The sequence below is a fragment of the Suricata suricatta genome, chromosome 11 (genome assembly GCF_006229205.1).
Source record: "Suricata suricatta isolate VVHF042 chromosome 11, meerkat_22Aug2017_6uvM2_HiC, whole genome shotgun sequence".
Lineage (NCBI taxonomy): Eukaryota > Metazoa > Chordata > Mammalia > Carnivora > Herpestidae > Suricata > Suricata suricatta.
Window position 1 is genome coordinate 12,256,087 of NC_043710.1, and position 22,619 is coordinate 12,278,705.

The 22,619-nt window shown below is 50.6% G+C and overlaps 1 pseudogene; it reads left to right on the forward strand.

Moving 5' to 3' along the window:
- Positions 1-9,063: 9,063 nt before the first annotated feature.
- LOC115272401 lies at positions 9,064-16,158 on the forward strand (annotated as a pseudogene).
- Positions 16,159-22,619: the final 6,461 nt, after the last annotated feature.

Consider the following 22,619-nt stretch of genomic DNA (forward strand, 5'->3'; position numbering starts at 1 on the left):
CACTCAAGATATGAGAAAGTGCTTAGTAAAATGAAGTTATGACCCGTGTCTGTGGTGATGACAATTGTCCTTACTGTTTTGGTGGTGGTTCCTAAGACCTTTGTCCCAGGAGAATCAGGCACCATGTGCAAACACAAGTTTTGCTTCTACAGTTCGATGTTTTGACATCCGAGGGAGGAAGCCGATGACAAGATGCAACGGATGGCTGTGTCATAGGGCATCTGGGTCCATCCCTGCCCGGCAGGACACTTGGCCAGTCTCAGGGGGTACTGGGTCCTCAGGACTTGCCACAGAGCTGGCCTGCCCTCTGGTGGCTATAGGTGGTTCTGCAGCCCCAAGGGACGCCAAGATCTTCGGACAATGGATGATGGGATGGATGGGTTTCCCCTGAGAAGGGGGAGGGTCCCTCGTGTGGAAAACAATAGGCTTTGGAAAGGAGGTCATGTACAGGGAACAAGATAGTGGCACAAATGAAGTGAGTCTCGACCTCCTCTATGAGTGTCCGCTTATTAACAGCACTCCTACTCTCCCTGACACCCAGGGCTCCTCTTTTCTTAGGGGGAACCCATCTAGTGGGTCCACAGACTGTCCCTGGCTCTTTTCCATGCCTAATTTGGCCACTGCATTGTGTAGGACACTTGGTGGCCAAGGTGAGGGTGGCTCAGTGGTCAAGAGCAGGTTCCTGCCCTAGCTCTGCTGCTCACTTAGCTCCATGATGCTGGGCAAGGGGTTTACCTGTCCTAAACCCTGGTTGTCTTGGCCAGAAAATGCGAGGGGGGCAATGCTAGTTCCCAACACACGGGGTCGTCTGAGAATTAAATGAGATAAAACATGAAAGAACCTAACAGAGTACCTGACCCTGCGCTCGACACACTCATAATATTACTACTCACTTTCATTTCAGCCTCACAGCAGCCTGCAGAAATATATGTTGCAGAGAACAGGGCGAGGACTCGAGGTCTCAAAAGTACTGAGAGGCACAGCTGGGTCCGGGAGTTGGTTTTTGTTTTTAGTTTATTTAGTTTTGAGAAGGCGGAAGGGGCAGAGAGAGGGAGACAGAGAAAATCAAGCAGGCTCCATGCCTGCTGCGGTCAGTGCAGAATCCAACGCAGGGCTCAAACCCACGAACTGTGAAATCATTACCTGAGCTGAAATCAAGAGTCCGACACTTAACCAATGGAGCCGCCCAGGCGCCCCTGAGTTATAACCTCCTATCTGGTGTGTGTGTGTCTGGCCTCCCCCTGGCACGGACCAACGCTGCCTGGCTGATGAACACGATCTAGGTCTGAACTCCAAGTCCAGTTCGAGCCTGGAGACAGCCTCCAAATGGCTGTGAATCCTGGGAACGGACCTCTTTCCTCCGTGGGCATCAGGCTCCTCCATCACTGAAAGGAGAAGTTTGGACTCTTGAAGGTTCCCCAGAGCCATGCCTTTATGACATTCTCATCTCTCCCTCCAGAATCAGAAGCTTCTGAAATGCAGCCTCCCAGCTAGATCCCTTTCCATGCGGTCCCCGCCTTCCCAGCTCTGGGGGTGGGATGAGGGACCCACGGGCAGCTCAGAACTTCCAGGGACTTTCCAAGATCCCTGAGCCTTTCAGGGGCTGCATGCTGGGGTGCGCGCAGGGCCTGAGCTTTTCACCCAGAAACCTTTCACAGTGAGTCCCAAGTCCTACTCGGCAGGCCTAGTGGGGAGAGGGCTGCTTTCCAAAATAAGGAAGAAAACATAAACCAAAGTAGTCTAAAGGGTAAGGGTATTAGAACATGTTTTTTCCTTCCCTGCTTGGTTTCTAGGGTCTCTGTCCATTTATATTATTTGTAACAGTTACTGGCATTTGTTAACCACTTCATGTCATGAACTATGTGCATTGGCTTGGTTAACATTCAGAGCAGCTCTATGGGGGAGGGTCTATTAATATCCGCCCCCTCCTTTTTTTTTTTTTTACAGATGGAGATTCCTCAGAGAGGTTGTAGTACTCTTAGATCCTTCTTGTCCCAGGAGCATGTGGGTGGCTCTGTCAGTTAAGTGTCTGACTCTTGATCTTGGCTCAGGTCATGGTCTCACGGTTTGCGAGGTCAAGCCCCGTGTGGGGCTCTGCACTGACAGCTGGAACCTACTTGGGATTCTGCCTCCCCTTCTTTTCTGCCCCTCCCCTGCACATGCATGTGCTTGCTCTCAAAATAAATAAATAAACTTAAAAAGTGAAAAGATCGTTCTTGCCCTGTGTCTGAGGCTGTAGAGGGTTTTTCTGGGTCCTCTTCCAGCCAACATCCCTGCATGCGGTGCGAAGTCCCTGCAGCTAAGGGGATGTGCCCTCTGGGAGCCTGTATGCCCCGTCTAGACCACACTGTGGGTGTCCAGAATTCTGGAATCTTTTGCTCAAGTGGCCCAGAGCCATAGGCTACTTCCAGGGCCTACAGGAGAATCTTCTCCCATCAGGAAGCTGCTGGTGGGGAGCAGCTGGAGCCTGGACATGAGGGTACGATACTCCCACGGAGGATGTGCGTGAGGCCCCTTCTTGGGGATGGAGCTATGTTCGGGAAGACAAGAGAAGCTGGCTGCGTTCGTGTATAGAACTCCATGGAGTTAGATCATTCTAAGTCTGAACCGAGTTTTCCAATTTCAGGTTCCCTTGAAGAATGAAAAGGAACAATGCCGGTATGGCTAAGAGGCTAGAGGTACTTGTGGGCAGGCTTGCCTGGCATGGACTGGTGGGGTGAGGGGAAACCTCCAGGCCTATGGCACCTACCCTTCCGTCTGCAGCGTTAGGCCTGTAAATGTTAGGGGCAGCCATATTGAGAGGTCATATGACTTCCTCAGAGCTGACACGACTAGGAATTTGTGGAACCAAGCTCTGAATCCAGGTCTGTGTGAATCTTTCCCCATTTCATGAAGTTCCATGCCAGTCTTGACCAAAAGTCAGAATTTTGACTCCCTGAAAGTCTGGTGGTTAGAAATATGTGTCCCATGATGTCTGCTGGAGTTCTCTTCCTGCTGAAGAGAGCCTCCCTTTCTTACTAGAGTGTGAACTTGTTGAACACAGGGTCCATGTTTTCTTTGACCTTATTTCATGCGCCGGGCACAGCCTTGGCTCTGAGTAGGTGCTTGGCAAATAGCGCTGACCTCTGGGACCCATGGTCTAACAAATCATCATGGCTCAAGGTGCTGCTGGTGAGGCTGACTCCAGCAGAGGGGGCAAGTCTGGGATGGAAGTGAGCTTTGGGAAGTATTGGGAAGGCCTGCCTGGGGGTGGGGGGGCTATTAGATGAGTTGTCTTCGATTCTGTTAGACCGGGAATCCACGTTATGTGTTGGAAGACTCTGGAATTGCCCCCCTTCCCTGTTGCACCAATTCTCCAACCCCTCCCCTACCTCCAGGAGACCCCAGAGGAGGAAGATGCTTATGGAACCCCCTTCCTGTGTGATTCTCTGTGGGCAGTGCTTTTTCTCATTTCTGTAGTGAGTGGACAGGATGGCATAATTCCTTCCCCGTGAATTCTGTGAGCTGACGCCACTGAATTTGTGAGAGGGTACGTATGTGTGAAGGGCATTATGGGAGGCAGGGCAGGGAGCCACAAGCTCTAGCACAGGGGACATGAACCCACCTGCCCATTCCCACCACCCCTGCCCGGTTCAGGCCCCTGCTGTGGGGACAAGCATAGAAACCGTTGACAGATTTCCCTCTTTCTCAGCCGGCTTACCTCAGTTAATCCCAATGTTAATCCTTCAAGGTGTGGGGTTTAACCTGATGACCTCCTGCTCAGAAGTCTCCCATGGCCTAATCTGGGCAATGATTCATATCTATGAACTCTAAAGCACTCACATTAATAAGGACAATCTTAAGACTTCAACACATAAACAGGTGAAGGATATAGACAAGGATTTCACCCAAGAGGATAAGCAGAGAGTAAACAAATACTTGGAAAATAGTTCAACCCGTTTGTGATCAAAGAGATGGAAATGAAGACAGTCCCAGGATGACGTTTCCTACTTATTAAATTAGCAGAATTGACAAACACCATCACCCAGTGCTGGCAACGTCAGATGAAGTCTGTGTTCCTACGTCTCTGGGAACAGCATGCAAAACTCTGCAAAACAACCTAGTAAAATGTAACAAGAGCCTCAAAAATATTATTGCCTTTTGACCCACTGATCTCACTTCTGGGAATTGATCTTGAGAACATAATTCGGTAGATGAAAAAAGACTCTGGCATGCCGCTGGCATTATCCTGCTACGTTTTTCCAGGCAGCGAGATGGTTAAGAAAACCAAGGCTCTTCCAAGTCAGTGTAATATTAGGCAGCCACAAACATGATAATTATAAAGAATATGCAGAAGCATGGAAAATGTTTATAACATCATGTTTGTTGTGAAAAGGCAGGATATGAAATTTGCATGAACACTGTGATTGCCGTTATGAACAGTAAGTATTCATGTTGACAAAGTCTGGAAGAGATAATATGCAAAGATGAAAATAACTTAAGGTTGTGAGAATGAGTGTTTTTCCCTTTTGCTGAAGAATCTTCGTTGGGGGCGCCGGGGCGGATGAGTGGGTTGAGTATCGGATTCTTGGTTTAGGTCATGATCTCAAAGATTCCTGGGTTTGAGCCCTGAGTCAGGCTCTGAGCTGATGCTGTGGAGCCTGCTTGGGATTCTCTCTCTCTCTCTGTCCCTCCCTCTCCCCCCTGCCTCACACACTCTCCTCAAAAATAAATAAATAAACATTAAAAAAAAGAGAATCTTATTTGTTAATGTTGAAATATTATTTTCAAGGGCACCTGAGTGGCTCAGTCAGTTGAGTATCTGACTTCGGCTCAGGTCATGATCTCACAGTTTGTGAGTTCAAGCCCCACATCCGGCTCTGGGCTGACAGCAGAGCTTGGAGCTTCAGATTCTCTGTCTCCCTCTCTCTCTCTCTCTGCCCCACCCCCACTCATGCTCTCTCTCTCTCTCTCTCTCAAAAAAATATTAAAAGAAATATTATTTTCACAATAGAATTAATGCTTACATACAAAACTGCTGTTACTGGTAATAAATTAAACTCAAAACTCTTTAGCCTACACTCACTCTAATAATTACAGTGATCACATTTGTTAGGGGTTTACTACATTCCAGACATCGAGGTGAGTCACGGATGTGATTTCATTGAATCTGCATGACAACCTTGTGAGCAAAGACTAACATTATGCCTATTTCACAGATTAGGAACCTGAGATCCACAGGCCCACAGGGTAAATAGCAGAGCTGGGCTTGATCTTCCAGCTGTCTGCTTCCAGAACCTGCGCTGAGTTCCATCACTGGCTTTGTGTGTCAGTGTTTAAAGAACTTCAGTCATTAATGTATTGCCATCCCGCTTTGGAGGATAACTGTGGCTCACACATCATGTAGTATGATTTACTGAATCTTTAAATTTAAATCAACTCACTTTTTAAACATTCAAACGCCTACTCTGGCATTACCCTAAGTAAGAGCCCGTTGGAATCATCTGTTAGATGCGTTGGTTATATTTTTCAGTGTACAATACAATTTTTAAAAAGAATTAGTAGTATAAAAAATCGCTGAAGACCATCTTGCACACATACTCCCCCCCCTTTAGGAAAAACTGAACGACCTTGTGCCACAGTCTAACTTGACTTCCCGTTCCGTTTTACTTCCTCCACACCATCTGCCCTCTCTGCCACCACCATTCCCGTGACCGCACGGGTCCCAGCCAGACCACCTCTCTGGACTCCACCAGCCTCCTCTCAGCCTGGGGCCTGAGACCCACCCTGTGCCCTGGGACCCACCCCATGCCCCCTCCCCGCTCTGGTGCTCAGCGCTTCTCCAGGGCTTGCTGGAGCCAAATCCAGATCCAAGCCACTAATGAACAAAGAGGACACTCAGATTCGGAAGGCTGCTGACTACAAAAATTAATTCTCGGGGCCCCCGGGTGGCTTAGTCGGTTAAGTGTCTGACGTCAGCTTGGGTCATGATCTCGCAGTTTGTGGGTTCGAGCCCTGCGTCGGGCTCCGTGCTGACAGCTCAGAGCCTGAAACTGCTTCAGATTCTGTGTCTCCCTCTCTCTCTGCTCCTCCCCAGCTCATGCTCAGTTTCTCTCTCAAAAAATAAAGAAACCCTAAAAAAATTTAAAAAAGTTAATTCTCATATATTAAGCTCCCACTGTGTGCCGGGCACTATCCTGGAAGCTTTATGTATACATAAACTCTGTTGGCTCTTTTTAAAATATATATATAGTTTAAGTTTATTTTTGAGAGAGAGGGAGAGAGAGAGAGAAAACACAAGTGGGGGAGGGGCAGAGACAGAGGGGGACAGAGGATCCAAAGCGGCCTCCGCACTGACAGCAGAGAGCCCATTGGGTGGGGCTCAAACTCACGAACCATGAGGTCATGACCTGACCGGAGGTCGGATGCTCTACCAGTCCTTTTTCTTTTATTGTGGTAAGGGCATCTAACATGAGGTTCACCTTCTGGACGGGTTTTTCAGGACGAGGTGCAGTATCAGTGTCTATAGGCACCGTGTCACACAGCAGACCTCCAGAACCGGTTTACCTTGCGTCGCGGACGCTTTATTATTGGCTCTTTATGACAACCCTGTGAAATGCATATCTTTTTGAATTTCTACTTTACATGTTGGGAAGCTGCGGTCCATGGGCTAAGACATTGGATTGAGGCACGTAGTAGGTAAGTAACACAGCCTGGACTCAAGTCTTGTACTGTTTGACCCCAAAGTCCTTGCTCTTACCATTCTGGTCCTGGATCTTATTTTATTTATTTATTTTTAAATGTTTATTTATTTTTGAGTGACAGAGAGAGAGTCAGAGGGTGAGTGGGGGAAGGTCAGAGAGAGAGGGAGACATAGAATCTGAAGCAGTTTCAGGCTCTGAGCTGTCTGCAAAGAGCCAGATGCGGGGTTTGAACCCATGAACCGTGAGATCATGACCTGAGCTTAACCAACTGAGCCACCCAGGAGCCCCCGTAATTCTAAAAATGTGCACAAAGGCTTCTGTAGCTTGGTAGTCAATGGGGCCTTGTTTCAGGTAGCATTTGATGTGACAGGTGTAACCTAAGTATCCTCATGGGGGATTGGCTTCCTGCGTTTCAGTACATCCATACACGGTCATCAAAAAGCATGAAGGGCCACCTGGCTGGCTCGGTCAGTAGAGCACGAGACTCTTGATCTCAGGGTCACCAGTTCAAGACCTACGTGGGGCGTGGAGCCTACTTAAAAAAAAAAAAAGAAAAGAAAAGTTAAAAGAATGAAGGAAGTTTACATGTTCTTCCATGGAACAAAAGCAGAGATACTAAGTTACAGCAAAGCGCAGAAGGAGGTGTGTATGTTACCACTTGAGCCGAGTCCTGCTGTATGAAATCTATGTAGTTACACACACGTACTGATGCCCGCACGGGCTCTCTCCGGAAGCGCATGGACGACACGGTACAGAAGCCGCCCAGAACTTGGACTTGGAAGGACTCTGCTTGAGATGAGAGGGAAGTGCTGGCTTCGCAGCGGGGTCTGTCCGTGGATGTGAGTAATAGACGTGTCCTCTGCTCCGTGCCCGCCGTGGCCCCCACCCCGCCCCAGATCACGGCAGACTTACTTTTTACTACGTAACCTTTTGTGCTGTTTCTTAAAGCCCGGGGCATTTATTACCTCTTTAATAATTTAAAGTTTAAAATTAAAAAAAGAGGGATTTCCTGCCTGAGCCCGGACCCACCTAAGAGCCAAGAAATAACCAGGCTGCGTGCGGAGGGGGGCCAGCATTGGTGGGTCCAGGCGGGAGACCCCGAGTCGGCTGGACCCCTGGCCTCTTCCACACCATGTGCAGGACCTCGGGACCCTCTCTCCTCTCCCTTCCGTGACTGGCAGCTGGTCGTGGCTTGAGAGGCAGTTTTTGGTCAGGGTATATTTCAGTAGCTTTCCTGAGCTCGAGTTTCCTCACTTCTGTAGGACTGTGTCCCTTGTTTCTCAGATGGGGATAACGTATTTCACAGGGTGCTCCTGAGAATCAGGGAGCCGATGCTGGGCAGTACACAGAGAGAGGACAGGACGGAGCGGAGACCCCTCCGTGACCTTGGCGAAACGGGAAAAGCTGTCTGGTGAGGGGTCAAGGCAGCACACGGTGGGAGTGGAAGGAAGGACCCTTATTCAGTGTTTGGAAAACTCAACCTAAATTTGCTAGAATAACCATCTCCAGGAGAAAGCAAGCCTTCCCCAGTCACGGGATAAAATTCTTTCCCTTCTCCCAGGGGTATCTTACCTCACTCCCCTCTAATCATCATCCGGAAGGCAATATATGCTGATTGACTGAAGTCAGGAACTCCAGTCAGTCTCCGGCAAGGAACGTGATGTCACCTTAACGACCTAGGACCCATCAGGGCAGCCCAGCAGGTGAGATGGATGGGACCCTGAGTCCCATGATTGCTGAGCAGTGGGAGGAGGAAAGAGATGTTTGGGGGAGGGGCCATGCTGGTCCCCTAGGTCCAGATAACAGTATATCGGCTGGATGTTGAACATAGCTAAACAAAGACCGTCCATCCATTCCCACGTCTATTCTTCTGTTCAGTAACTTCTCAAATGACTACTGGGTGCCAAGCACGGGGCCCGAGGCTGGAGATGTGGCGGTGTCTGGCGGCCCTCTACCAAGTCCGTGCTTCCTCCAAGGTTTCGCCTGTGCCGCCCTTTCCAATGAGCTCTCCCCGCTTGTTCTGGGACCTCATGCTTTCACCTGTACCCCCACATCTGCTGTCCTTTTCCCTTTCCCCAAAGCACTCATGACCTGCCAACGTGCTACGTGAGTTATCTATTTATTAAGTTCATTGTTTACTGGCTGTCTTTCTTTACTAGAACATCAGCTGCACCAGAACAGGGTGGTTGACTTTGTACTCACTGATACTTCTGTAGCTCCCGGCCCCCAGCAATTGCTCAGTCAATAGTTGTTGATTGACTAAAGCTGGCCACCCCCATTGTGTACCGGTGAGTGTTTACACACTTGAGGGGTAGGGGGAGAACTCAGAAATCAGGTCACCCCAGACCCAAATGTGTCGTGACAAGCAACGATTGAGTCTATGAAGGAGTACCGGCCACAGTGCGTGCGTCCTGGGGTGACCGTGCCCTTCGGGAAGCTGTATGTGAGCCACACTCTGAAGGATAAGTAGGAGTTAGCTGGGGATGAGGCAGTCAGGGGCAGGGCAGGGGGCTTCCTGGGGGCACCGGGCGGCACAGAGGGCCCCATGAGGCGGTGCCAGGCCCAGGAGCCGTGTGGCCTGTTCAGAGTTTCAGGTCACTTTAGTAAATGGAGAGGGACAGGTCCTCCTGGTGATGGACAGCCAGCCATGAGGCGCTGGAGCCCAGACAGCCTGCCTGAGGGCTAACACGCGGCCCTCCTCCTGCCTGGGCCGCCTTTGGTCCTCCACACACCCCAGCGTCTCGGCAGCACAGCCACCCCACCAGAGGCCCCCCTCAGGGCCCGCGCTCTTGGGCCCGCTGCCCGCCATGTTGATGATGGAGGGCACAGGGGTGGGGGACGGTGCTCTGCAGATTCAGACCACGGGTTTCCCAATCTCCTGCAGTTTGGAGAGAAAGCTCTGTGCAATTTCCTTCCTCTTTTCTGGTTGAGGAGGGGGCTCAGAGGAAAAGGCGCCTACTCACAGTCCCCTGGGGAGAGTGTGTCACCGCCGGAGGGAGGCTCGTGGACCAGGGGTGGGTGGCCATCACAGGCTCGGGCAGAGGTCACAGTGACCTTTGATGCCCCGGCCTCAGTCCTGTAGACTTGGTGGAGGCCAGCCCCTCCCGGATGCGCCTCTGCGTGATTGTCCTGCCTCACAGCCACTGTTGCTTGCTGTCCTGCCGATGCATGGGGCCCCTTCCCAGGGGGCAGATCTCTTGTCAGGGCTGAAGAACAGCCCTCTCCTTAGTGATCCTGAAGCTATTTAGTGAAAGTCCCAAGGCCGTTTTGTTCTTGCCATTTTCCTGGAGTCTCCTCTCTTGAGGAATCGGGACAAGTAACTCAGGACTAGGTCCCCAAAAAGTCCAGACTGTGCGTCTTTCTCCAAAGCATCTGGTAAGCCAGTGCTCCCAGGACTGGTCCCAGGTGCCCCCAGTCTTTCCTCAGGGTCAAGTTCCAGCCTCTCTGGGCACTCTCTGCAAGTGTGAGGCAGCCTTGGTCCCAGGGCTCCTCTTTTTTTAATCTTAAAAAAATTTTTTTTTGTCTTTTATTTATTTTCGAGAGACAGAGACAGTACGAACAGAGGAGGGTCAGAGAGAGAGGGAGACACAGAATCTGAAGTAGGCTCCAGGCTCTGAGCTAGCTGTCAGCACAGAGCCCAACACGGGGCTTGAACCCACAAACCGTGAGATCATGACCTGAGCCGAAGCTGGATGCTTAACCGACTGAGCCCCTCAGGCGCCTTCCAGGGCTCCTTTTTGACGGGCTTAACTCCTGCTCTGGGCCCTTCTAGTCCCCCACTCAGGGAACTATAGGTGCATAGCTGATTACATGCATCACCCCTGAGCCCTGAGGTATCCAGACCCTCCGCACACCCAGTTCGTCAGCATGACCAGGTATAAGCCGAGCCATGCACAGAACCCAGCAGGTATCGGTTTGTTCTTGCTGCCCTTTCTGGAGCAATCTGCCATGACTTGCTTCGGACTTCTTTGTTCCAGGCTTGGGGCCTCTCCTTTGCATCGTTAATAGGACTCAAGGCGGGAGGGAGGGGGGCTGGGCCCATCAGCCAGTGGCAGGGTGAGGCAGGTCAGCGACAAGTAGCTAAGTCACAGTGTAGAAGGTCACTCTCTGGCTGCCCAGGCTGCCTGGCTTGGGTAGATGGAAGGGAGAGGTTCAGCGCTGGCCTGTCACCTGGTGGCAGGGTGACAGTGCACAGAAGGGACACTCAGCCTGCATCTGCTCTTCCAGACGCCCCAGGTCTCTGCATAGTGGAGACTGGGCATCTCTGTGCTACTGCTGCCTCTCTCATTTGCTCAGGTGCTGGGCTGCAGCCTAATCACTTAATTTGTCAATGGCACCTCTTTGGTGCCACTTCCCCTGAGCCCAGACACCTGTCCGCTTTGCACTGATGAGCGGCTGGCAACATCCCCATTCTTACCTCTGGGAGGCATCGGCTTCTCACTGGGGACTCGAAAACCAAACCCTTCCCAGAAGCCCCTGCCTGCATCCCTTCCAGCTGGGGACTGGGGTGGCAGCGGCGCAGGTGTCCAGGGAGGGCTTGGGGAATCTGGCTTTGTTTGGCCAGTTGTAGGGAACTGTGCTAATACCTGGGATCCTTCTGCCTCTGCCCTTTCCTCTGTCAGGACGCAGCATCGCACAGCCCTCACGTACCACTGAAGGGTGGAAGCTGAGGCTCGCTCCCCTGGAGCGCGTCGGCGTCACCCGCTCCGCAGGTGCAGCTGGGTTTCAAACAGGAGGAAAGGGGATTATCCTCCTTTTGAGGTGTGTGGAAGCTCAGGCCACTTGTGTCCAGGACTCTCTCTTTTTTTTTTTTAATTTTTTAAATGTTTTTTTAAAATTTATTTTTGAGAGACATAGAGAGAGACAGTACAAGCAGGGGAGGGTCAGAGAGAGAAGGAGACACAGACTCTGAAGCAGGCTCCAGGCTCTGAGCTGTCAGCACAGAGCCCAACGTGGGGCTCGAACCCATGAACCATGAGATCGTGACCTGAGCTGAAGTCAGATGCTCAACTGACTGAGCCACCCAGGCGCCCCTGTCCAGGATTCTTATGACCTTCAAGAGCTTCCCCAGGGAGGATGCCTCCGTGTCCCTAAATGATTCAGCCTCTGGAGATGGAGGCAGCAGTCCTGGGCCCATTCCTGCCAGGAGAGGGCAGCTGAGCCGTGTTCAGGATGTGGGAACCTGTGAAACACCGAAGCTCCCATTCCTAGAAGTCCCCGAAGGAATGGTCCGTGAGACTGACTCGGCATCTTAAAACCAAGAGCGATTCAACTTGAGAGACTGTTAACACACATTCCTGATGGCCTTTCTAGGAAGGAGCTTTGTTTGATTAAGTCCCACACCTGGGGTGCCTTTTTGAGCAGGAATTGCTTTTCCAAATCCCAGAGAGGTAGGATTAAAATGGGATGTTCTTTCTCCTTGAAAGGGCTGGTTTAGGGATGAAATCAAAGACACAGAGCAGGGAGCAAACTGGAGAAGTAAGGCACACACAGGGCCATTCTCCCCACCCGGGTCCCTGAAGGGCATCGGAGCCGCAGGTGTCTGGGGGGCGGGGTCAGGAATCTGCATTCCAATTGAAATGAAGGCATATCATACATCCTGCGAAGGGCATGCGCCTTAAGGGTATTGCCCAGCGGATTTTGACAAATGGCTAGAATTGTAGAGCTGCTCTTTTAAATTTTTATTTATTTATTTTTTAATATTTTATTTATTTTTGAGAGAGAGAGAGAGAGCGAGAGCGAGCATGAACAGGAGAGGGTCAGAGAGAAAGGGAGACAGAATCCAAAGACAGTCTCCAGGCTCTGAGCTAGCTGTCAGCACAGAGCCCAACTCAGGGCTTGAAACCATTAACTGCGAGATCATGACCTGAACCGAAGCCAGAAGCTTAACCGACTGAGCCGCCCGGGTGCCTTGTAGAGCTGCTACCTAGATCAAGACAGAGAACACTTCCAGGGGCCTGAAGGTTCCACCAAGTGGAGGAGGTGATTCACCCACCTCTCCTCCGCAGTGATCAGCCAGTGATTTTTGTCACTGCCAATTGGTTTTGCCTGTCCTTGAACTTCACACAGATAGAATTGTACATCATATATGCTTGTGGGTCTGGTTTCATCTGCTCAACATCGTGTCAGTGGAAATAATCTACGTTGTGTGTACTGATAATTTTGTTCCTTTTATTGCAATGCAGGATTTGATTGTATGAGTATAGGACACTTCTTTTAAATTAAAAAACTTTTTAATGTTTATTTATTTTTGAGAGAGAGAGACACACACACAGAGCGTGAGCGGAGGGGAGCAGAAAGGGAGGGAGACACAGAATCCGAAGCAGTCTCCAGGCTCTGAGCAGTCAGCACAGAGCCTGAGATGGGTCTCGAACCCACAGACTCTGAGATCATGACCTGAGCTGAAGTTGGCCACTTAAATGACTGAGCCACCAGAGCGCCCCTAAGACACTTCATTTAGCCATATTCCTATCAATGGGCATTTGAGCTGTTTCTAGTTTCTGGCTATTATGAATAAAGCTGCTATGAACATTCTTGCACATGTCTTTTGATGAACATATGCACTCATTTCTCTTGGGTAAATATCTAGAGTGGAATCGCCTGATCGTAGGGTAGGTGTGGTGGCTACACAGGATTCTCTTCCTTCTGTGTTTCTGGTTGGGGTGGGGCCATGAGGGGGATCCTTGAGGGGATTTGGAAAGTGGAAAGGAAGCGGCAGCCCTTCTGCAGCTCCCACAGGTTGTGGCGGATCTGCTGACACTCCTTGCTGACGGGCACCAGCAGCTGGTTTCTCCCCCTGAGCTGTGCGTGTCTGTGTTTAGCTAGTGGCCAAACACTGACTTCTGCAAAATGCCCGCATCATCGGTGACAGACACACCAAAAACTGACGTGGGTTTCTGGGATTCAGAAATTCATCCTTGGAGGGTTCTGGTTAGAGTTTCCGGGGTCCAGCCTGGTCCTTGATCTCCCCCGGATCTGCCTTCTGCTCCTGCCTGTGTGACCTGTGGCATCGAAGCTCCAACTTCCGAAGCAAAGACAAGAGTTTTGCAGGAGTGCTTAGCCAGCCGCCACACTGAGCAGGGCCGAGTTCCTGAGAACTGCACAAGGAATGGTTCTCTTCCCTGGTTGACCCTGGCTGACCCCGTAGGTGCTTCCTACTCCATTTGAAACTGCCAAACACATTCCCCAAGGGACGGTGCCTACCTAACTCCCTACCGTTGTCCCATGTCCTCTCCAGACCTTGATAGTTTCATCCATTTTTTAAAAATGTTTTTTGTTTATTTTTGAGAGACAGAGAGAGAGAGAGCATGAGCAGGAGAGGGTCAGAGAGAGAGGGAGACACAGATTGTGAAGACAGACTCCAGGCTCTGAGCTGTCAGTACAGAGCCCGATGCAGGGCTCAAACCCGCCAACCGCGAGATTATGACCTGAGCCAAAGCCAGACGCTTAACCGACTGAGCCTCCCAGGCGCCCCTGTTTCATCCTTTTAAAAGTCACCCTTGCTGGTGGGTGGGGAATCTGCATTTTCAAAGAAGCTCCTTTTGGGATTCTTGTGAAGGATGAAGGATAAGAAACTGGCTCAGGGGGAAGTCCTTGGCACCTGAAGGGAGCCCGTTCGCTTTTGAATGATCGCTTCACCACTTACTGGCTGCGTGATCTTAGTTGACTTTTTATCTCTCTGGGCTTCTGTTTTTCCATCTATAAAATGAATTATTAATCATCACTAACAAGCATTGAGTGCTTACCAGATGCCAGCCACAGTTCTAAGCCCTTTATGTGTACTAACTCATCGCACTCTTGCGCCACGCGATGAGGTGGGTGCTATTCTTATCTCCAACGCAGAGACGGGGAAGCCGACTCTCCGGGACTCAGACCCTGGCATTCTGGCCTCCATGTTTTTTTTTTGCCATCTGCCATCCCTCCATGGCAAAGTGGTGCAGGGATGAAGTGGCCACGTGGAAGTCAAGGCTCTGCAAAGGGCAGCACAGTATTGATTCTTCTCCTTCCCTGGGTCTCAGTGGGAAATTCCCTCTCAGTTCTATCAAGTATGCAGAAATAATCTAAACAAACGAGCTAACAGAAAGGCTAGGCACAATCATGACACATGCAGTCAGAAAGGCAGGGTCTTCCTGGGATCCAGAAAAAAGCAGCACTATCCAGAGAAGAGGACACCCAGATGGATCCCGGCCTTGGAGTCCAACCTCTTGGCAGGTTGGAGGCTTTATAGGGGTATTTCAGGCTTTACCCAAATGTCAATCCATCAGTCCCCTTCACTCTGACTTTGTACTGAACAATGAGCCTTCTGGTATCGATTTCCTTTCCCAAAAGTCTATCCTTCCTGAAAGACATTGTGCTGACCAGTCAACCTCAGGATTCCCGTCTGCTGGGTGGTTTCATTTCTCAGTGTAAATTAATAAACTGCCTTCCAGGTTTATCAATCAGTCTCGTAGGAGTTTGTTTAGTGTAGGTCGTTTCCCCCACACCTAATCACTACAGCTAAACTCCCAGGGAGAGTCTGGGAGGGAAATCCTGCAAAGTAGTATAAGAAAGATGTCCCAGGAATGGTATAAAAATATTTCCTGTGAGACCCAAGAGGATGGAGAGAGGACTTTGTGTGGAGGAAGCGAGACACCCAGGAGGGCTTCCTGGAGGAGGGTGACATTGGCACAGGAAGAGGGACACTATAGCATAAAAGTGTAGTTAAAAAACAAAGGCCCTGGAGACTGCCAGCCTGAGTTACAAGTCTCTCTCTCCCACTTATTGGGCATGTGATGTGGCCAAGTTACTTCATCTCTCTAGGCCTCAGATTCCTTATGGGTTTTTTTGTTAAAATCTTTTAGGTCCCTACGGAGGCGGGGAACAAGGGGGCAAAGACGGTTTACATCTCGAATGGACAAGTGTTGGACAACCCGAGTCAGTCCCCATGGAGATTATCTTTGATAACAGATTTTTCGGGGGAATAGCTGAGTTCAAGGTTTTGTTTTTCAAGACTCTGCTTCAGCAAGATGTGAAAAAGAGAAGAGGCTGGGGAAACTCCTCTGATTCCAGATACGAGGATGGAAGAGGGCTACCAGGAGACCCGCCCAGAAGAATGGGTCCAATTAGTCATCTGCGTGGCCTGAGTCCTCCTCCAATGGCTGAGGGAGGAGGAAGGTAAATGTCTGCTCTTAGGAGCCGACTACTGGACGTGGACATTCATAGCAGAAGGAAGCCATCAGGAGGTGGAGGGCTGACCGTGCTGGACCAGCAAACGAGTGTGTATGTCCAAAAAGGTTTGCTCTGTGTGCTCAGCGACGGATGAGGCCGTGCTGGGAATCCCCCCTCCCAGGGATCTGGCATGACCGGCCTGCAGTTCTATAAATGCAAATGTTTGTCTCATTATCTTTGTTGAATAGTTTATGAAAGTATTAATACAGTCTAAACACATAAATACTTTAAGGTTACAAAACGTGACTTATCATCTTTGTACAATTAAAAAACTCCAAATTTGAAGAAAAATAACGATTGTGTATTCAGTAAAAAAAAATTAATTTTTTAAATTTATTTTTGAGAGAGAGATCATGAGTGGGAAAAAGGCAGAGAGAGAGGGAGACACAGAATCTGAAGCAGGCTCCAGGCTCTGAGCTGTCAGCACAGAGCCCAAGGTGGGGCTTGAACTCATGAGCTGTGAGATCATGACCTGAGCTGAAGTCGGACGCCTACTGGATCGAGCCACCCAGGTGCCCTGCACATCCTTTCTTTTTTTTTTTTTAATGATTTTTATTTATTTTTGAGAGACAGAGAGAGACACTGTGAGCAGAGGAGGGTCAGAGAGAGAGGAAGACACAGAATCTGAAGCAGGCTCCAGGCTCTGAGCTAGCTGTCAGCACAGAGCCCAACGTGGGGCTTGAACCCATGAACTGTGAGATCATGACCTGAGCTGAAGTCGGACACTCAGCCGACTGATCCACCCAGGCGCCCCCATCCTTTATTTCTAAAGTGGGCAAAATGGTAGCAGCTGCCTTCTGGAGTGGCCTTAGGGATGAAATGATTATGTATTTCACACATATAACTCTGAACACAATGCCTGGGCCATAAGCAACAGTCGGTAAATGGCTGTCATTATCGTTGCCAGTGTGAACCCCCAAAACGATGTTTTCATTGAGGAGAATTTGAAGACAAGGGTCACAGTTGGGGCCTGTTGTACCCCCAGAGGTGGTCTTATCTCAGAGGGAGTGGGGTCCATGTTTGCTTTAAGACTCAGGGGACAGAAAGCTCTTTGCCGTGTCCGTGCTCGGCTCCTTCCTTGGGAGCGGTCGTGGCCCGTCCTGTGGTTTCGCAGCCCACGAAGGGAGCTGCCTGTATGATCTTTAAGAACCCATCAGCCTCAAGAACATCCGTGGTTTCTGAGTCACTATCAGGCCATTTCGGCTTCCAAGCAGAACCTCCTGGGGCAGGCGCACTATCTAGGCCTTCTCTGCCCTCGCTGCGTGGGGAGGGGGAGGGCATCCTCTGGAGGCAGCCTGCTACACCCACAGCGCATCGGGGTCGAGGGCTGAGCGACACCAGCATTTGTTTGGTGGCTTTCCCAGAAGGAAAGAGGCTCTAGATTGCTGGGCTTGGGGGCCCCCACCCCAGGCCTCCTGCTTCTTTGTCCAGTGTTCCGTGTACAGATCCTGATGGGCCTTCTCCAGCCTCTTCTCGAGTTTGATTCTAGCTGATGCAGGGAGGAAGGGTAGAGGGGGACAGGGAGGCATCCTGGAGGAAGACGGGGCTCCCATCATATGTGCGCTTTCCTGGTACATGGAGGTCCCACTTCTCTCCAATTCCTCTCCCCCCCTTCTCCTGATGAATTTCGATATCCCTGCACCCTACCCCTTCAGCAAGGAAACGGTTCCAGTTTCTCTCTGCTTCTCCTTTCCTGTCCCCACAGCAAAAGTATAGTATTCCATTGGCCCCAGCTACTTCCTGTTCTTTTTACCTTGGGGGAGCTGGACATCTGGAAAATCCTGTTGCTTTCGTGAGCGTGCTCCTGCGTGTGGGGGGGTGTTTGGGTGAGTGGGGCTGGGAGACACAGGCCCACTGCAGAATGGAAAGTGATGCTTCTCCCTTGTTTCCATGGAGGTTCCTTGGGAACGAGGTTCTCTCTCCTATGCCTATTACTAATCACTGATACTCACCACAGCCCAATTCCGGAGCTCATGCTCTGTCTAAGCCCTTGGGGGAGCCCCCTCAGGGAGGCTGGGTGGGGTACTGGTTGAAAGCATGGGCTTCCATCTCTATCCCAGCCCTGCCACTTACTACTGATGTGAAGTTGGGGGAATGGCTTTATCCTTCAGGGCCTCAGTTGGCCCAGATAATGAATGCTAATCACAACACCTGTTCCCATAGGGTTGTTAGGAGATTCAAGGAGAAAATAAGTACAAGGCACTTAGAATAGTGCCTCCTAGATGGTCAGTGCTCAGTGACCATTGGGTACTAGTGATGCTTACTCTGCTCAGGGGCGAGGCAGCCCTTGGTGTCCACAGCCTTTCCCAGCCCCTGACAGTCTGGGGCAGCCTGCTCTCCTGGGTGCCTCTTGGGCGGCCTTTAGGATTCACCTCTGGTTACAGAAAGGTCTTCCCAGAGCAAGGAGGACTCGCCTTCGTTCGGGGCTAGGTTGTGGCTCCCCACCATTGTCAGAGCTGTTTTGAAGGCTCCGGGAGATGAGATACCCTGAAGGGTCGTCAGTGAGACTCCTTCCCTTCCCTGTTTACCCTGGTTCACTGAATAGACTTCCTTCCTGCAGCTCAGATTATAATCAAGCGAGCTGATGCTCTGCACAAGCCTGGCCAAGTCGAGGAGGACACCCGGACCACACTGATGTGCATTTATCTGGATGCAATCTAGAGATCATTTCTCCTGGGTAGGGCTTCTGGAACAAAAGGCCAAGGTCACCCACGATACCGTGTTTTGGGTTTTTTATTTTTCTCCCCATTTTTTTCTCTTTTAGGCTAGAAGCACTTTGCAATCCTCCTCAATCATGATTTCCTCTTTGCTCTTCCGCAATTAAATCATTTTTGGTAACAACCATAGCTGCTATTCATCAAATTTTATTTATTTATTTTAAGTAATCTCTAGAGCCAATGTGGGGCTCAGACTCAGGACTCTGAGATCAAGAGTCAAAAGCTCTGCCCCCCGAGCCAGCCAGGCGCCCCTAGTTGCTATTTATTAGCTGGCATACGAATTGAGTGATTTCCTTACCTTATCTTTAATCCGTCCAAAAGCCCGATTCCAATTTCATACACGAGGAGACTGAACTCAGAGGAACCAGTAAGATCTATAAGTGGCCCAATATGGGTGTACAAATTTTGTTTTGTTTTGGTATTGCCTCAAGATGATTAGTATTTCCTCCTCAGTTGAAATGAAAGAGAAGATGTTGACTTATCTTTTGACTTCCAAAACAGGCTCTTCCATTCAAGACCCCAGCTGGGAAAACCAAACATTCTGATTTACAGGAGACTGGATCTCCAAAGGACAAAAAGGCTTGTGTTTTGTTTTGTTTGTTTGATCGTTTTCGCGTATCAGAAAGCAAAGCCCCGTATATGAATGGCTCACGGTGTATCCACATATTGAAACTTGGGAAGGGATGAGGGGCAGGAAAGAGCGTGTACACCCTGCCCAGAAAGTGATGACTGGGTGTGGAGGTTTGAGGAAAGAGCTCAGTGCCGCGGTGGGGGTAGGGTAAGCGCTGGGGGTTGAGGGTTTGGGGGCCCTGCACTGGAAGGTGGCTCTGCTGAAGACCAGCCGCTGCTTGTGCCCAAGGATGGCTTGGAACAGCTCATCCACCCTGCCTTGTTTGCCAAACTATTCTTCTCTGACCGACATCCATATACCCCCTTATGATAGAAACATTCATAGAGTGGACGCTGGATGCCCAGACACGATCACGGGAAGGAAAGGCCACCAGCACCAGGACTTGCGTGGGGGCCAGGAGGCCCAGTTCAGTGTATCCCTCTTCCCTCCAGTGCAGTAATCTCCCAGGGACTGGCCCTCACCAGCTGGCTGCATGGAACTCTAGCCTCTGAGGGGTTTTGGGCAATTAAGTGGTGTCACCAACTGGGAACCATGGAGGTCAACTGCTGAAGCGGAGCCGTGGGGTCTGGAAGGAGGCAATGTCCGGGTGAGAGATGATGAGTGTTGAGCAGGACAGCGGTCGAGGATGGACAGGAGGCGTATTAAGGGCTGGGATCAATAGAACATGACTGATATGGGCCCAAGTCCAAAGGCCTTCATGAGCTGGCCGCCCCAGCTTCCAGCACTGCCATTAGCATGGCCAGGCTCTGCTCTACTGGTTCCCGAATGTTCTCCCTCTCTCGAGGCTCCATGTCTCTGGATGTGCTGGGCTGGCTTCTGCCCAGGTTTCTTTGTCTGTCTCCCTAACTAAAGAATGAGTTCCTTGAGGGAAGGCGCAGAGTCTCTTACCTCTGAATCCCACCCCGGGCACAAAGCCTAAGGCACCGCTGTTTGTTGAGTGAATCAATCAATGAAAAAAGACGCAGGGTGAAGGAAGGAAGTGAAAAGCAAAGGAATGAAGACATCGGGCGCCCCGTCAGACTTTGTTATAATCAGTCCTCTCTCTGATGTTACACATTAATCCTTCTCTGAGCGAGGCAGCAAGTGATGGGAATAGCATCTGCCTCCGTGAGCTGCTGGAACTCGAACCAAATAAAATGGGAATGGTTCAGAGAACATTCTAATATTCCATCCTAACAATTTCAGTGAGTCTGTCACATGGCCAGAGGCAGTGTCTCCTGCAGACATTGAGCCGGGTGTAGGGTGGGGACACTGGGAGTCATGACAGAGGTAATAAGAGATAAGGCGCACGAAGCCCCGGCGACCTGTGCCAAGCAAGCCCCGAGCTCCAGTCCTGGATGCACGAACAGCCCTCGAGCTGGGCCTCTCAGACCTGCGCCTGCAGATTTACATTGTAAAATCTCTCTCTCTCTCTTCGCTTTGACTTTTTCTGTTCCTCCCTTGCTACTCCCACACTCACTGATCCCCCCAGGTCCTCCGGAGACCAAAATGTAAGCCAGAGCAGGAGAAAGGGCTTGAATTAATTTCTGTGTCTTTGTGTCTTGCAGTAAAGATAGAAAAATCTGACATCTTAAGGCCTGTTTGTCCTGGGCTGCTAGATTTTCTTAGGGTTGTTTCCATCAATGAATTTTTCTAAAAATTTTTTTTAATGTTCTTTATTTATTTTTGAGAGAAGAGAGAGGCAGCGTGAGCAGAGCAGGGGAGGGTCTGAGAGAGAGGGAGACACAGAATCTGAAGCAGGCTCCAGGCTCTGAGCTAGCTGTCAGCACAGAGCCCGATGTGGGGCTCGAACCCAAGAACCGTGGGATCACGACCTGAGCCGAAGCCTGACGCTTAACCGACTGAGCCACCCAGGCACCCCTGAATTTTTTAAGATAAGATTTGTTTTCGCTAATGTCCAAAATCCGAATGTTAGGACTTTGAGGGTTAAGAGTACAGGTTTGGGAGTAGGGCTGACTCCCAATGTCCTGTGACTTTGTAGGGTGACCCGACCTTGGTCAAATTTTTTCGAAGTCCCCACTCAAAGCTGCTTCTCTGGCTGTGCACGTACCTGAAAACTGGAGAACTGAGTGCCCTCCGCAGTCTGGCGATTGCCTACCATACCTGCAAGGACTTCATCAACTCATCTCATCTTTATTTTGTGACAAGTATTGTAATTAATGTACTGCGGTCCTCACCTTACAGATCAGGCAGCCAAAGAGGTTGCCTGGCACTGTGTAGGGGTGAGTACCTGGAGTTAGGACCTGGGTGAGTGTCCTAACCCACGCAGTCAGTCACTTTGATGGGCACACTTTATTTATCCTTTGTGCTTTGGTAAGAGATCTGGAAAACAGTCTCTGGTCCTGGCCGTCCCCTTTTCTAATCTCTTATTTCTTTCTCATCAAAAAGAAGTGTGGGCTTGGAATAGCTGGAGTCCCTGGCCTCAGGGGGGATCCAAAAGGCTGGGGGTGGGGGTCTGCAGGTTGCATGGAATACCCAAGAAGCTCTTGCCCAAATACAGCTTTTAATGGGGGAGGGGGGGAGGGAGAATGGCCACACAGGCCAAGGAAGCTGTCAGCTCACTTGCTCTGGGCTGGAATGATGGCCCCACGGCTGATTCAGCTGCCTTTCTCATGCTGATCACAAGCTCCAATGGGCAATTATATATGTCTTTGATTAATAAAAAATGGAGCAATGAATGAATACTTAATCAACACAGTCTGGCGAGTAAAATCTTTCAGAACCTGGGCTGGGGGTGAGGCAGGGAGTAATCAAAGGGGTCCTTGGGGGTGAAAAGGCAAGGACACCCCACGGGAGTGGGGGATAGGGGGGTCGAGGAGATGGGTTCCAGAAAACTGTTCAGTCCCGGTCCTTGGCTCTCTGATTCTGTGCTGGCGATTTGCTGGCAGCCCTGGGAGCCTGAGATCAGCACAGAGGTTCGAGCTGGTGGGCAAAAGGGCAAAAATGCGTTCTGTGCCCACCCAAGTGGTCAAGCTAAAGCACCTGGAATAGGGTGTACGTGCGTGACCGTGTGTCTGCAGGTGGCTGTCTGTCTCCTCCATGTGCGCGTGGCGTCTGTGCGCTTTTCCGAGGGTCTGTCTGCCGCAAGCGACAGTTTCGAAACAGATCTGGTTAGGGGAGGGCGGATCGGCAAAGGGGCCACAGGGCTGAACGAGGATCAGATGAAAACACACACCGCTAGGGCTAGAGGGAGATAACGGAGAGAAGACCCAAGGGCCAAAAAGCTCGCGCGCGTGCGCGCGCGCGCGAGATACTGTGAGCAAGAGAGAAAGGAAGTGATAGAGAGTGGGGTGGGGGGTGTGGGCCTCCCCAGACACCGCCCCCGCTTGTCGGGGACCTTCCGGACTGGAGGGGGTTGCTGAGGGCGGGGCTGGGGCGGCG